The sequence below is a fragment of the Asparagus officinalis genome, chromosome 8 (genome assembly GCF_001876935.1).
Source record: "Asparagus officinalis chromosome 8, Aspof.V1, whole genome shotgun sequence".
Taxonomy (NCBI): Eukaryota; Viridiplantae; Streptophyta; class Magnoliopsida; order Asparagales; family Asparagaceae; genus Asparagus; species Asparagus officinalis.
The window spans coordinates 16,351,337-16,368,978 of record NC_033801.1 but is presented as its reverse complement, the minus strand read 5'-3'; positions in this window follow the sequence as shown (position 1 = coordinate 16,368,978).

Sequence of the window (17,642 nt, the reverse complement as noted above, 5' to 3'; positions counted from 1 at the left end):
ACAAGTGATTCTCACAAATAAAAAGTTAAATACAATGATTTGTTCTCAAATAACAAGTGAGAACTCAATGAAGCTCACACTCACTAAATCACACCCCACAACCCACACTATATAGTATGAAAATACTAAGCTCTAATATGTGTGTGATAATAGTGAATGAAACTCAATAATTATGGCTAAATGAAATGAAAGTGAAATAACAAGCTATATAAGAGTTTAGAAAACTTCTCAAGCAAGAAGAACAGTAGAGGATGATCCCAATGGGATTTGGAGGCCACTTCTTGTTGATGAAAAACTTTTCTTGAAAACAGATTGATGAAATCAACCTTAAACAGCTCTTAAACACACTTAGGAATTTTGTTTAAACACAAATTTGGATTTCTGGGTTCTAGAGAGGATACACAGGAATGGGATATATATAGTATCCCAAAATAACAGTAAACAATAGTTAAAAGACCAAAAACCCAGTTTGAAAACGGTTAGAAAAACTAGCCGTTAGAAAGGTTCTGACAGCTCGTCGGTCGACCGATCCGGTCGACCGCTAAGTTCAAAAACATCGACAATGAGGGTTTGGAGCTTGGCGGTCGACCGACAGAATTTTCGGTCGACCGGATTTTCTCTCGGTCGACCGCGAGTATGAGCTCAACAGACCACTGTCGGTCGACCGGATCAGTCGACCGGATCGGTCGACCGAAAACTGATATAGGCAATACTGACAGGTTTTGGGCAGTTTTGAAAATTCGTTAAAAATATCAAATCACATCCAAAAATAGTGAAACTTTGGGAAAAGTTTCTAAATGATAAAATGAACATGTTTGAAAAGGAATTTTTGGAAAATCAATTTTCGTTTGTGAAAACTACCTATTTTTGAAAAATGCTTAGAAAACCTGTTTTTTTATGAAAGTGAAAGTTGATATAGAACTTGTAAATATGCATATATGTATTGTGCATGTATTATATGTATATAATGAAGAACGAAAGAGCTGTAAACATGAGATAAAAGTTATTGTAACAACGTTTGATGAAAAATCATTTATATGATAGAAAACGTCAAAAAAAAACGTGTTAAGTGTACATATATTGAGCTTAGATTATAATCATACAATATATGTAAGTAAACCAAACATATACCTAGGTACATCCACACAAATGAACTTGAATCTTTAACGCATGTGTTGAAATACCTGAAAAGAGAGCATAAACACAAAACACTAGAAAACTTATTAGTGATAAATTGTTTGCTAAATCATCATCAAAACTATAGGGTCAACACAAAGCTCGACGAATGGATGAAGAATAAGCAAAAGGGAAAAGAGAAGCAGCCATCATCAGAAGCAAATATCGTATCGGATGGTAATAATTCCGACTCTTCTATTTATTCACTTTCTACCAGTCCTACAGATAGCTATTCGGAGGAATTTGAATGGATGTTGGATAGTGGTGTGACCTATCATGTGTGCCCTAGAAGGGAATGGTTCTCCAGTTTTGAGAAGCTGGTAGATAGTGGTGTGGTGTACATGGCTGATAACCGTGCATGCCAGATCCTTTGGATAGGAAGAATTCGCATAAAGATGTTTGACGGGACTGTTAGAGAGTTAAACGATGTGAGATATGTTCCTTCTTTGAGGAAGAACTTGATCTCGATTGGAGCTTTGGTTGGAGAGGGTCTGAAGGTTCATGTTGAGGACATGGTTCTCGAGATTGCGAGAGACTCTCGTATTTTGATGAAGGGCGTCAGGAGAAATAACCTGTATTACTTGACTGGAGGTATAGTGGCAGGTGGAGAGCTGACGACTTCTGTTGATTCGACTAGACTGCGGCATTTGGGGCTTGGCCATTCCAGTATTGATTCCTCGCATAGATTGAAAGAGGGTGCAAAGACCTGCAGTTTGAAGTCCAGTGAACATGTTGATGTGAGCAAGAAGACCGAGGTGAAGTGTGGCACCTCTATTCACCGTGCTAAGGGTCGTTCTGGAGGAGTTCACGTGGATGTTTGGGGGCCTTCCAAGGGGGCATCATTGGGAGGTAATAGGCGTTTGGTTTCCTTTGTTGGTGACTGTTCTAGGCGTGTTTGGGTTGCAACCAAATCCCCATTGGAGAAAGTCCTAGAAGTCTCTAACAGATTGAAGAAGTGTGTAATAGACAGAAAGGTGAAGGTACTTCATTCTGGTGGGAGGTACAAGATGGACCTATTTCTGTATTAGAGCCGAGCTCACGGTATTTCAAGGCACTTCGTTGGAAAGGAAATCTTGGGGCAACTAAATAGGGTGACAAATTTGGAGAACCGTGCCTTTCTGGAGGAGGATCGGTGTTTGTGGTCGAGCAATGGTTTGCAGAAGAGTTTCTGGACAGAGGCTTCGACATATTTGGGTCATCCTATTAAAGAGTTGTCAACTGATGCTACTCCACATTGGGTGGGGATTTTCCCACATACTCCAGGTCATTCTGCATTGGTTGGGATTCCAGCTGAGGTGACACAGCGTGGAAGTCATTTGGATTCGGATGCAGATGATGAGTTGGGTTTTGACTCGAGTGCAGCTGATAGATGCAGTTTGGATATGACCATTGGTTCACCTCAGGTGGAGGTGTTTGAGGCCATTGGAGGTGCTATCAGCCGCAGAGTTGATGTTATTAGAGAAGGGTTGCGAACTCTTCTAGTGAATTGAGGTCTTTGGAGGCCATTTGAGTGAACTACGTTCGGCTTGATTCCTTAGGCAAGAGGATACATAGGCAGTCTTTATGATGCAGCCGGTTTGGATTTTGATGGGGGTGAGATTGATTTGGTGAGTTGATACTGACATTTGGAGTGTGTTTGCATTCTCATTTGGGTTCTCGACTTGTTATGGATTGAGCCCGTTGTCGTGAATTGTTTCACTTCGTACTGGACACAACAAGTGAGATATTTGGTTTGGTCGGTGTCGGCTCAGTTTTGAGAAAACTTCACCGAGGTGGAGAATTGTGAACACGGAATTTTTGTGAGTGGGGTGTGGGGGCCAGCAGACGCGTGAGGAGATGTGCTGCTGAGAAACTCTCGTGAAGAGAGCGTACAGGGCCCACCCGATGTGACCCGACTTGAGGTTTATAAATACCTCCGTGTTTTCTTTTCTTAGGGTTGAGTGCAAGTACCAGGGGGAAGAGAATATTTGTGCGGCTGTGCAAAGGGCTTGGGAACAGCGGCGTGCAAAAGGGGTTTTGCGTGCCAGCGAGCAGAAGAAAGTCGGCTGATTGGATTTCAGCAGCGCGTAGGCAGCGGCTTTTTTTTAGCTTCGTGCAAACAGGCTTTTGTACTTTTGAGAGAGATAATTGTTTGAGAGGGTTTAGATTGAGTGATTGTAAACCCCAGTTGTATCTCTCCCTCTATTAGTAGATCTCCCCCTCTTTACCCCGTGGACGTAGGATGTTTGCCGAACCACATAAAATTGGTTTGTTTGTGTTTGTGGCCATTGTAATAGTTTTAGGATCCCTCGACAGGTCAGTCCTAGAACTGATGAGAGGAAGAGTCGGTATCTTACTTTGTTGAGATATCCGCTTCAGATTCTTGTTTCCTTGGTGAGACATGAATTCTTATTGGGATCTTTCTCTCTTATTGTGCACCAGAAACTCTGCCGAAATTTCCGCTGCGCACAACAAGTGGTATCAGAGCTCGGGCTACGCTTGGGCTATTTGGAGGAGTAGATCAATTTGGAGGCTCGTCTAGGGTTTCATTTGGTGATAAAGGTGGGATCTTTTAGTAAAAGACTCTATCTTTTCAGTTTTGGATCTATTCTTCGTTCGTTGGTGCGTTGAGAAAGATGTCGGGGAAAGAAGGTGCTTCGGATGTCGAGGGTGGTGCTTCTGGCGCGAAGACCATTCAGAGTTTGAATATCCACTCTATGAAGATAGATGTGGAGAAGTTTAATGGCACAAACAACTTTGGATTATGGAGATGCGAGGTTTTAGATGCGCTGAACGCGCAGAATTTGGAGGATACCTTGGAGTTAGATGGCAAGCCAGATGAGATTGAAGAGAAGGTTTGGAAGAAGATGAATCGAACGGCGTGTGGTGTGATTAGGTCTTGTTTGACTCAAGATCTAAAATATGATGTGATGAATGAGACTTCTGCAAAGAAGATTTGGGAGATTCTCGAAAGCAAGTATTTGACCAAGAGTGTGGAAAATCGCTTGCATTTGAAAAGGAGGCTTTATCGTTTCCAATTGAAGAATGGAACCTCCATTAGAGATCACATGAACCACTACACTAAGCTTCTTATGGATTTGGCGAATGTGGATGTCGTGATTGAAGATGAGGACAAGGCGTTACTGTTGTTGAGTTCCTTGCCCGACGAGGAATATGAGACCTTCGTTCTTTCACTGCTGCATTGGTGAATTATCAGCTTCGGAAGAAGGATAAGGAGAATTCGACTGAGTCGGTAGCAGAGGCGTTGGTCACAAGAGGGAAGAATCCAAACCGAAAGAATTGGAAGTCACAGTCTAGAGTAGGGCATCCTACAATTGGAAAATATCAGTGTGCTTGATGCAAGAAGACTGGTCATTGGAAGAAAGACTGCCCAAAGTGTTAGACCTTAGAGGGGGGTGATTAGGGTCTTATGCTAATCTAATCCCAATTAAAAACTAATTAAAATTATATAGATCAATATGTTCTTGCAAGAGATAGATATGAACAATAAGAACAATGAGATTATGCACAAATAAAATATGAGACAAGCAAAACACAAACACACGATATGTTTACGAGGTTCGGTCCCCCACGACCTACATCCCCGCTCCTCACCTCGAGGAGATATCCACTATCACAATCCGGTTTGGAAGCCGGAACTTCTATACACACGGACACACTCGGTTTACAAGTTCACCGAAAACTCTCACACTACACAATCACTAATTAATCACACTTTATATACTAAGTGTAGGAACCTAGCCCGTGTCCTCCTCCTCAAGTGCTCGATTACAACCTCTCCCTAGGTTCGTCAATCGACGCCACTCCTATTGGATTTGACCCCGTGTCTCGCCTTACACTTCTCTCGGTGTACAAGTGTATTACAAGTGATTCTCACAAATAAAAAGTTAAATACAATGATTTGTTCTCAAATAACAAGTGAGAACTCAATGAAGCTCACACTCACTAAATCACACCCCACAACCCACACTATATAGTATGAAAATACTAAGCTCTAATATGTGTGTGATAATAGTGAATGAAACTCAATAATTATGGCTAAATGAAATGAAAGTGAAATAACAAGCTATATAAGAGTTTAGAAAACTTCTCAAGCAAGAAGAACAGTAGAGGATGATCCCAATGGGATTTGGAGGCCACTTCTTGTTGATGAAAAACTTTTCTTGAAAACAGATTGATGAAATCAACCTTAAACAGCTTTTAAACACACTTAGGAATTTTGTTTAAACACAAATTTGGATTTCTGGGTTCTAGAGAGGATACACAGGAATGGGATATATATAGTATCCCAAAATAACAGTAAACAATAGTTAAAAGACCAAAAACCCAGTTTGAAAACGGTTAGAAAAACTAGCCGTTAGAAAGGTTCTGACAGCTCGTCGGTCGACCGATCCGGTCGACCGCTAAGTTCAAAAACATCGACAATAAGGGTTTGGAGCTTGGCGGTCAACCGACAGAATTTTCGGTCGACCGGATTTTCTCTCGGTCGACCGGTGCGGTCGACCGTGAGTATGAGCTCAACAGACCACTGTCGGTCGACCGGATCAGTCGACCGGATCGGTCGACCGAAAACTGATATAGGTAATACTGACAGGTTTTGGGCAGTTTTGAAAATTCGTTAAAAATATCAAATCACATCCAAAAATAGTGAAACTTTGGGAAAAGTTTCTAAATGATGAAATGAACATGTTTGAAAAGGAATTTTTGGAAAAACAATTTTCGTTTGTGAAAACTACCTGTTTTTGAAAAATGCTTAGAAAACCTGTTTTTTTTTATGAAAGTGAAAGTTGATATAGAACTTGTAAATATGCATATATGTATTGTGCATGTATTATATGTATATAATGAAGAACGAAAGAGCTGTAAACATGAGATAAAAGTTATTGTAACAACGTTTGATGAAAAATCATTTATATGATAGAAAACGTCAAAAAAAAAACGTGTTAAGTGTACATATATTGAGCTTAGATATAATCATACAATATATGTAAGTAAACTAAACATATACCTAGGTAAATCCACACGAATGAACTTGAATCTTTAACGCTTGATTGACGTGTGTTGAAATACCTGAAAAGAGAGCATAAACACAAAACACTAGAAAACTTATTTGTGATAAATTGTTTGCTAAATCATCATCAAAACTATAGGGTCAACACAAAGCTCGACGAATGGATGAAGAATAAGCAGAAGGGAAAAGGGAAGCAACCATTATCAGAAGCAAATATCGTATCGGATGGTAATAATTCCGACTCTTCTATTTATTCACTTTCTATCAGTCCTACAGATAGCTATTCGGAGGAATCTGAATGGATGTTGGATAGTGGTGCGACCTATCATGTGTGCCCTAGAAGGGAATGGTTCTCCAGTTTTGAGAAGCTGGTAGATAGTGGTGTGGTGTACATGGCTGATAACCGTGCATGCCAGATCCTTGGGATAGGAAGAATTCGCATAAAGATGTTTGACGGGACTGTTAGAGAGTTAAACGGTGTGAGATATGTTCCTTCTTTGAGGAAGAACTTGATCTCGATTGGAGCTTTGGTTGGAGAGGGTCTGAAGGTTCGTGTTGAGGACATGGTTCTCGAGATTGCGAGAGACTCTCGTATTTTGATGAAGGGCGTCAGGAGGAATAACCTGTATTACTTGACTGGAGGTATAGTAACAGGTGGAGAGCTGGCGACTTCTGTTGATTCGACTAGACTGCGGCATTTGGGGCTTGGCCATTCCAGTATTGATTCCTCGCATAGATTGAAAGAGGGTGCGAAGACCTGCGGTTTGAAGTCCAGTGAACATGTTGATGTGAGCAAGAAGACCGAGGTGAAGTTTGGCACCTCTATTCACCGTGCTAAGGGTCGTTCTAGAGGAGTTCACGTGGATGTTTGGGGGCTTTCCAAGGGGGCATCATTGGGAGGTAATAGACGTTTGATTTCCTTTGTTGGTGACTGTTCTAGGCATGTTTGGGTTGCAACTAAATCCCCTTTGGAGAAAGTCCTAGTAGTATCCAACAGATTGAAGTGTGTAATAGACAGAAAGGTGAAGGTACTCCATTCTGGTGGGAGGTACAAGATGGACCTATTTCTGTATTAGAGCCGAGCTCACGGCATTTCGAGACACTTTATTAGAAAGAAAATCTTGGGGCAACTAGATAGGGTGGCAAATTTTGAGAACCGTGTCTTACTGGAGGAGGATCGGTGTTTGTGGTCGAGCAATGGTTTGCAGAAGAGTTTCTGGACTGAGGCTTCGACATATTTGGGTCATCCTATTATAGAGTTGTCAACTGCTGTGATTGGAGGTAAAACTTCATTAGAAGATAGGTCTGGTAGTGTCACTTTGGTTGAGGCTTCGATGAGGGAGCTAATTGACTCTCAGCATGTGGAGAGTTTTAGACAGACCTTAGAGGTATCGCAGCGGGTGGAGACTGATGCTACTCCACATTGGGTGGGGATTTTCCCACATACTCCAGGTCATTCTGCATTGGTTGGGATTCCAGCTGTAGGCAGTCTTTATGATGCAGCCGGTTTGGATTTTGATGGGGGTGAGATTGATTTGGTGAGTTGATACTGACATTTGGAGTGTGTTTGCATTCTCATTTGGGTTCTCGACTTGTTATGGATTGAGTCCGTTGTCGTGAATTGTTTCACTTCGTACTGGACACAACAAGTGAGATATTTGGTTTGGTCGGTGTCGGCTCAGTTTTGAGAAAACTTCACCGAGGTGGAGAATTGTGAACACGGAAGTTTTGTGAGTGGGGTGTGGGGACCAGCAGACGCGTGAGGAGATGTGCTGCTGAGAAACTCTCGTGAAGAGAGCGTACAGGGCCCACCCGATGTGACCCGACTTGAGGTTTATAAATACCTCCGTGTTTTCTTTTCTTAGGGTTGAGTGCAAGTACCAGGGGGAAGAGAATATTTGTGCGGCTGTGCAAAGGGCTTGGGAACAGCGGCGTGCAAAAGGGGTTTTGGGTGCCAGCGAGCAGAAGAAAGTCGGTTGATTGGATTTCAGCAGCGCGTAGGCAGCGGCTTTTTTTTGGCTTCGTGCAAACATGCTTTTGTACTTTTGAGAGAGATAATTGTTTGAGAGGGTTTAGATTGAGTGATTGTAAACCCCAGTTGTATCTCTCCCTCTATTAGTAGATCTCCCCCTCCTTGCCCCGTGGACGTAGGCAGTTTGCCGAACCACGTAAAATTGGTTTGTTTGTGTTTGTGGCCATTGTAATAGTTTTAGGATCCCTCGACAGGTCAGTCCTAGAACTGATGAGAGGAAGAGCCGGTATCTTACTTTGTTGAGATATCCGCTTCAGATTCTTGTTTTCTTGGTGAGATAGGAATTCTTATTAGAATCTTTCTCTCTTATTGTGCACCAGAAACTCTGCTGAAATTTTCGCTGCGCACAACAACATCCACCTACTTTTCTATGGTAGTATCTACCCCCTATGAGCATAAAAAGTTACTAAAAGTTTAGATCTCCTCCACGACTTAGAACTGAAAATGGAAAAGGCCTCTATGTCCCTAACTCACAAACTATAAAATAGGGGTTATTTGCACAAATTTCCTCGGTATGTTGGTAGAATAGCCACCTGTATCTCCTAAATTTATTTAGCAGCTTTGAAAGATATAGCTCAGTTACTCGCTATGCTCGTAAATCGACTTCTTGGTTACTAAGTGGGCCATTTCATCAGCAGGCACTAATTCTTGCAGCACAAGTCCAAAAAGACTCGGCTTATGCTAGGGGTGTGCAACGGTCGGTTCGGTTCGGTTTTTACTAAAATTTGAACAACCAAACCGAACCGCCTATAATTCAAAACCGAACCGAACTGTTGTAAGTCGGTTCGGTGCGGTTCGGTTCGGTTTATTCGGTTCTAACTTCATCAAACTTCTTATCAAACAACAAACTGTGTTAAAGAAAAAAATATCAACAAAGTAGGAGATTATGAAGCATTAAACATTGATATAATAATATTGTTTTCAACCCATAATGATCTAGAAAATAGTAGGAGATTATGAAGCATTAAACATTGATATAATAATATTGTTTTCAACCCATAATGATCTAGAAAATGAGTTTAGAGTTTGAGTCTTTGACTCTTTGAGGACGGGTCGGGTAGTGTTTGAGATCATAATGGGTAGTATTGCACTATATTCGGTTGGTTCGGGTCGGTTCGGATTAAGATTTTTTCAAACCGACCCGAACCGCCCTACTCATAAAACCGATTTTTTCGGGTCGGTTCGGATCGGTTCGGTCGGTTTTTTCGGTTTGGACCGAACCATGCTCAGCCCTGGCTTATGCTACAATAATTTGCCTAAGTATTATCTTTGTAGTTATACGTATTTAATGTCATGACCTTCTTAAAACTTTTTTTTTAAAGGACGAGCTTCAAGAAAAAAGGGTGGGAAAGCTTAAAAATGCTGAACTGACTTTTTCTAAATAAAAAAAAATGCTGAACTAACTGGCGCCCCAATATCCAGGCTGCTTATGGGCCCCGGCCCAAAAACTTACGTGTGTCGTTTTCTTGGGCCCACAAAATAAATTTCCATATGCAAAAGTAACAATTGGGTAGCAAATTGCTATGAGTGTGAATTGATATTACGGGTTTCTTCCCCCTTCCATAGCTTAAAAATAAGTTAATCATATGAAAACCATGTTTCAATTTTAGTTTACGATTTATTTTTTAGTGTTTAGGACTTGTAGACACAGAAATTAAATCAGAAGCCCACATAGGATAGACCATGCTGAGGGGTGTTTGGCTCGATGCAAGTATAAGTTGATACAAATATCATTATATCAATTACACCCAACTACAATTACTGTAATTATTCTCATATGTAGTTGTAGTTAAAATTGCTTTAATAGCTTTAATGTTTTGCATTTTTGAAATTTCGGTTGTAGTTGTAAACGTTAGCTTTGACTTATCAGTTTCTGGTAAATAATCATTGTAGGTAATTGAAAACGAGGTAGTTAATCAAAATATAATGATAACTGTATTTAGAATAATTGATATTTAATAAATGTTTGGTTATCACATCAACCCTTCATTTTATGTACTAAATACTATTGGATACCTGAAAAAAGAACATTATGGTGATTGTATAATTAAAGTTTTCCAAAAGAAAAAGGAAAGTAAAATAAAAAAACTAAAGCAACTCGAGCTTCGTCATTCTTGTGAACAGGGACAACTATTTTATTATTAGGCTACTATTACTAATTGATAGGTGAATTTATAGAAAGCATGCGGGCTTGATTGAGCTTTGCACAGTATGGGCCTTGGGACAGTATTTAGATTTGCATTCCATTGCATGGATTTTATTGACATATGGGCCTAATGGAGCACTTTAATACAGTCATCAAACAGTCGTCTACCCTCAATGTGACAAATGCCAAATTCTTCGTAGGGTTTTTCCAAAGACAGTAGATCAACCAGAGGCCCATACAATCATCCCTATGATTGTCCTCATATTCCATTCGGCCCACTGGACTAGAAAGGAAATGAAAATGGCAATTCAGTTGATGGAAGTTGATCAACTAATCAAAAAATAATTGTATATTTAGGGGCTGTTTAGTTCCGTTTATATAAAGAATAGGATTAGGAAAATGATGTTTTTTTAATAGATTCCTTACTAATCTATAAATATTTTATGGATAAATTTTTGTTGTCATAAAATGCTTTGTTTTCTTTTTTTTTGCCCTTTCTATGTTTGGTTCATAACATAAAAATATAGATTCCAACTTTATAGAAACCCTCCAATGCTTGTTCTTTTGTTTGGTTTGGAATGAGAAATTTTATGGATAAATGAATGACAACATCATAGATAAACTTATCACTTACTAGTGGACAAAATTTACACAAAACTTGAGCTAGGGTAATCATATCCGTTTGCCAAAATATCCGACCGAAAAAATCAAGAGTCCTACAGCTAGTTCCAAGGCCCGGGAGCTTATAAATGTGGATTGAATCCTCATGGTACAAATGCATTCCTTATTATCTTCATTATATCAAATTCTTATTGTTTACAAGTGTCATCTCCTCCATCAATATGATATCTAAAGAATGTCCTAAAAAAATTTAAAGTTTGGTGCGATTATAATCTCCAATCATCCATGAAAGTGTGCAAGTATGGTTAAAATAAGGAGAGGTATTATTGGGCTAGTGCAAAATACCCAAATAAAGAATGCAATTTTTGAATGAGCTCATGAAGGAGGATAAATAAGCAACCAAGGAAACCAATTTGTCAAAGAAAACAAATTTGGAGATAAATATTTTTTTAAATCAAAGAGGTTGATAAATTATACCTTGGATTGTAAAGGCACACTGCAATTTTTCAAACAAAGATCGACAACCAAAGCTCAAAATCGAAGCTAAAAATCAAACCTCCCAATCGAATTGAAGCTCAAAATCGTAGATACAAGTTATAATCAAACCTCAAATCCACAGATCCAAGCTCAAATCGATCATCAAAATCTAAGCCACAAATCGAAGAACAAAATTGAAGCTCATAATCGAATCTCAAAATCGAATATCAAATTCAAAGGTTGTCAGATCCCTTTGCAATTTCGAAGAGGGAAATCATCAGATCTACTCAAAAGTGGCCAAAGGTGGGTGAGACGCGAGCAACAAAGAGTAGAAGCAGGAGGAAATTAGCAGGAGAAGATGAGGAGGATTTTAGGGTTTCACAACGGCGGAAATCCCTAAAAAGAGAAGAATTGGACTTGAGTTGGGTTTTGTATTCCCAAATCTATGCCGCTATCAGCTTTTTAACCCAATTCATCCAAAATCTTAGGATTTACGTTTCTACAAAGTCCCCCATCTTTCTTAACTTTATTATAGAAACCCTTATCTATAAAATTTCTGTGAACCAAACATAGTAATAGGATATGACCAGAATACTTTATTTGATTCCTGGTCGACAATATTAAACCAACACCGTCAAGGCGAAGGAAAGCGGGCCAACCAGCGGGCCAACCGCAAAGCAAGAGCAGGTACTTGAGAAGATTGACCATATCCGTTAGAAGTTCAATATTCCACCAATATCCCATTAGATAGAAATCTAACTCACAGTCTAACATCTGTAATCTTTTCAAACATTAGCTTATTTAATCGATTCACCTTCCTTCTTATACATTAATTTTTCGTATAAAATTATATATAATCAAGATCTCTGCTTTCTTACCTTTCGCATTACATGATCCCGACACACCCGACGCATGGCCCAAAGACTAGTCCACCAAAACACTATGACGCAAGGCCCGACCGCCTCTGAAAAAAACCATCGCTAATACCCGGCCCATGCACCACATCGCCCACAAATTATTTAAAACTTCCAAGTCCAGTAAGTACTCAATTCTTTTGCTTTGTCCACCATATTCACGCGTTCATTTTGCCACGGTGCAACTGGTTTTGGTCGGATGAAATTAAGCATATTTCTATTTAAGATCACCTTTGTAGTGTTTTTTCTTTCCTACCATGCATGGGAGTTAATTTTTGGGTCTGAGATGCAAGTTTAGAGAGGTTAGATAGGATTGTCTACTGGTTTTTGCTTAAACACGAGTAATGCAGCAACAACGAACAAATTACAACAATAAACAGATAATAAGCAATAATATCAAAGCATAGAAACAACCAAACAGAAGCACATTATATTTTATATTGCTTAGGATAAACAATCCTACATCCATTCTTCTTTCTCGCAAAGGGGCTTTATTACTATGACAAAGTTCTCCTGAATTGTAAACACGATTCAGTAAGCTTAACAGATCCCACCTCGATTTTAATCCAAAACTAGTCATCTAACGTAACTCTCACATTGAGTAACTCCTAGCCCTAGCTAGTCTCAACCCTCAATTCAACCGGCTTGAGTACACCGTAAAAGAACAATGCAAAGAAAACAAACAAACATTTGGGCTCAATACAAAAACAATCATATAGCCCTTTTGATTACCAAATCGTTCTTCAAACAGTTTAAGTGAAGATCGATAAAGAACATGGATAATGATGGACTCCAAGGGCAGCTCTCCTCACTGTGAACCGATCCAATGATATTATGTGCAGCGTGTGAGCGATTGACAAGGCTTCTGGGGATTGAAAAGCTCTCCTTGGTCAACAAACACAAAGCTTAGATTTCCTCTCTCTCTCTCTCTCTCTCTCTCTCTCTCTCTCTCTCTCTCTCTCTCTCTCTCTCTCTCTCTCTCTCTTTATTTCTTCAAATTAGGTTAGGAAAGATTGCCTTAAAATATAGGAGAGGATTGTGGTTGGATGTACAATGAAAGGCTAAGGTTAAAAGCTTAAAAATTCATTTCAACCATCAAACCATCAATGGTGGCTCTCGATTCATCAATGGTGTTGAAGTGAAAATCGATGGTCATTGACCCCATCATTGATCTAAAACCTCTCTGGACTTTTGCATGACCGATAACCTAAGGCAACATTGATGGTCTCGTGGTCATCATCTATGGTCAATGTAAACCATGAAGCTGAAATAAACTTTTGAGCTGATTTTCGATTCTTTTCGCCTAGTTCTTGTTCCACACTTGTATATTCCTATACTAGATCATTTCAAATATAGATTAAACTCAAATGAATATTTGTTATTACTCAAACAAGAGATAATGCACAAACAATATCCTAACAATCCCCTTGTTTAGTAATAACAACCTTAAAATTTGAAATATCGCAATTAACATGTTTGAGATATGTATACATCAAACAAATGCACATCCACTTTTATGAAATAGGAAATGGTATGCAATATTTCCTCTAGATTCATGCATACATGGAAGGTGTGATGAAAGGACAGGTATTGTGAAGCTTCCCCAACAATAACACTTTGAGTTTTCTCAAAAAATTCTTGAGAAACCAAATAACTAATGCACAAAACAAAATATCACTCAATTCTCCCCCTTTGTTATTATCAAAAGTTTGAAAACAAATCTATGGACATATAAGATACAAGATAAAATTAGAGGAAACCATCTAAAAAGTGTATGTGAGAGATATGCGCACATGTTCACATAGTAATTTGAACTAAAAATAGCACAATGATCAAAATTGAACCATAGAATATATGAACATGAGAAAAATACTGCTATATGCACACATGAAAAGATGAGAAAATCAATATAAGTGTGTGAAATAGAAAGTGAAGGACTTAAACTAGTTCATAAGATATATATTCAGCTATAAAATTGTGATTAATAATTAAGCTGATATAAAGACTCGAGCTAACTTAATCTTTAAAATTAAATGCTAAAATGTCACTCTATCACCTTAGCCATATAGGACATACAAGGGAGACAATCTTGTTTGGCGGGAGATTTACGCCATCTCTAAATATATTTTATATTGAATATAGGATGGTTACCCATTGAGAAACGCACAAATAATAATCCATGAGTATAGGTCTTTGACCATATTTGAATAAATACACTCAGTTTCTGTGGATTTTATTAGATGTGGATCTTTGATCATCTTTTAATAAATACATTTTATTTGTTTGCTCACATTTTGACACAAAATGCACATAAGTACATGAAAAGAAGGTTTGTGTACTAGTCAAGTCGAAAAGCTCAAAAACACATTATTTAAATTAATATACCTACAAATAGGACATAAGGCTACAACTCAATCCTTCCACAGCAGATACATAGATATGAAGTAAATAATTTCAAGAATGCAAATAATTTCACTAGCAAATAATTTCAAGAATGTAAATTTATGATTTCATTGGCTATAACCCATGATTTTTGGTCATTTTTAATCATTTTGACCCACTATCAAATAATTTCACGGAGGATAAAATTTAGGATTTTATGAGCTATAGCCCATGTTTTTTTACCCCTTCTCATCATTCCTTCCCACTGGAAAATAATTTTGTAGAGTCCAAAATTTATAATTTCAGGAACTAACAATTGTTGGTCATTTTTATTTATTTCATCTTATTAGAAAATAACTTCATAGAGGCCAAAATATATGATTTCAAGAGCTACTTTATAATTTTTGGTAATTTTAATTCATTATGACACATAGAGAAATAATTTTATGGAGTCTAAAAAAATTCACGATTTCATGAGTTATAACGCATAATCTTTTGGTTATTTTTTTCATTTTATCCCATTGGTAAACAACTTTCTAATGTTTAAAATTCATGATTTTATGAGCTATAACTCATAATTTTTATCCATTTTCAATCATTTTAGAAAAAAAGTTTTAGGGAGGCTAAAAAACACGATTTTATTAGTTATAACCCATGATTTTTGGCAATTTATTCATATTTACCTATTGGTAAATAATTTATTAGAGTCTAAAATTCATGGTTATAAGACTGTAAACTATGTTTTTAGTTATTTTTGTTCATTTCATCCCATTGGCAAATTATTGCGTGTAGTCCATAATCCACTATTTCATGAGCTATTGCCCATGATATTTGGCCTTCTTTTCTTTTGGACTCATTGACAAATAATTCGCGGAGTCCAAAGTATACCATTTCATGAGCTATATCCCAAAAATTTTGGCTATTTTTAGTCATTTTGACATATTACCAAATAATTTCATGGAGACAAAATTCATGATTTCATGAGCCATAACCCATAATTTTTGGCAATTAATTCTATTCATTTTGACCCATTTACAAATAATTGTGGATTCCAAAACTCATAATTTTATATGATATAGTCGATCATCTTTGAACATTTTTATTTTGACCCATTAGCAAATAATTAGTGTAGTCTAAAATTGATAATTTTAGAGCTATTACACATGATCTTTGGCCATTTTTATTGGTTTTGACATATTGATAAATTATTTTGCAGAGTCTGGAATTCACGATCTCATGAGCTATAACCCACATTTTTTACCATTTTTATTCATTTCAAACCATTGGCAAATTATTTATGTAGTTGAAACGTTATAATTTTATGCATTATTATTACTCACAATGATTGACCATTTTTTTATTTGACCCATTGACTACAATATTACAAAGTCCAAAATATAGAGTCCAAAATTTATTATTTCATGAAGTATAATCCATAATTTTGGTCATTTTTTATTGTTCTTTCCCATTAGCGTATAATTTCACGAATATTAAAATCCATGCTTTCATGATCTACATAACCCACGATTTTTGGTTATTTTTATTCATTTCGACCCATTGAGAAATAATTTTGTGGTGTCCAAAGTTCATAATTTTATGAGGTTTAATCCACAGTTTTTAGCTATTATTAGTTATTTTGACCAATTAGCAAATAATTTCATAGCTTTCAAAATTTACGATTTCATGAGCTATATAACCCATGATTTTTGGTCTTTTTTATTCATTTCATCCCATGGAGAACTTCAAAAAGTCCAAACTCATAATTTCATGATTTGTTATCAATGATTTTGGCTAATTTGTTCATTTTAATCCATTAAAAAATAATTTTGCGTAGTCCATAATTCACCATTTTATGATCTATAACCAATGATTTTTGTCCATTTTCGTTCATCTCAACACAAGGAAAAAAAATTTGTTTACTCAAAGACTAACATTTTCATGAGCTATATATATAACACATGACATTTGGCTATGTTTAGTCATTTTGACTAATTGGCAAATAATTTTGTAGAGCCTAAAATTTATGATCTGATGAGCCATTATCCATAATTTTTGATAATTTTTATTTAAGAAATGGTTTCCTGGTAACTATATAAAGTAATGGTATAAGCAAAAATGGACCCAGAGTACAACCGTACATATTAAGAAATGCCACGAACCAAAAGTTGAAGCTAATTGTGAGGATGTAAGGGAGGAAAAAAAAACCCCCAAAAGTTAACAAATTTACCCGAATACCCCTTTGAGTTGACACACGTTACGTATATTTTCTTTTTTTCTTCTCATTATAGTCTCATCATATATTCTAGCATATAATTAGTAGTCCCAGATAGGAAACATAAAAGGTACCACAAACAAAACTGGATGCGCATGCAAGTGCAAAATATTTAAGTTGACTGAAGTCGAACTACTTCAATCATTAGTTTCTAATTTTGTTTGCTTTGATCCGACTCCGCGTAGGATTAGTGCTCAATACCTACCCCTACCCCTACATATACCTCGTTAATTAAGTAATTAATTCATTCATTCTCATGCAAAAGCGACGTTGAGGGTTAATCAAGCAAGAAAGCGATCAACGGCGATGCGGTTCTCGTCGTACCCAGGTGTTCAGTTCGCGCCCACCGACGAAGAAGTCGTCACCCACTACCTCGCCAACATCCTCAAAGGAATCCCGTCCCGTTACGGCGGCCTCTTCAAAGAACTCAACGTCTATGCTACGGAGCCCTGGAATCTCCCGAGTACGTACTAATTTCTTAGTCCTTGATTAGTTAACGATTGATTAATTATATACTAGAGAATTACGTTTTAATTTGTTTCGCACGTTGCAGGGGGGTTCGATTACGCCGTTGACAGCGAGACTTACTACTTGACTCAGAGGATTCGGCG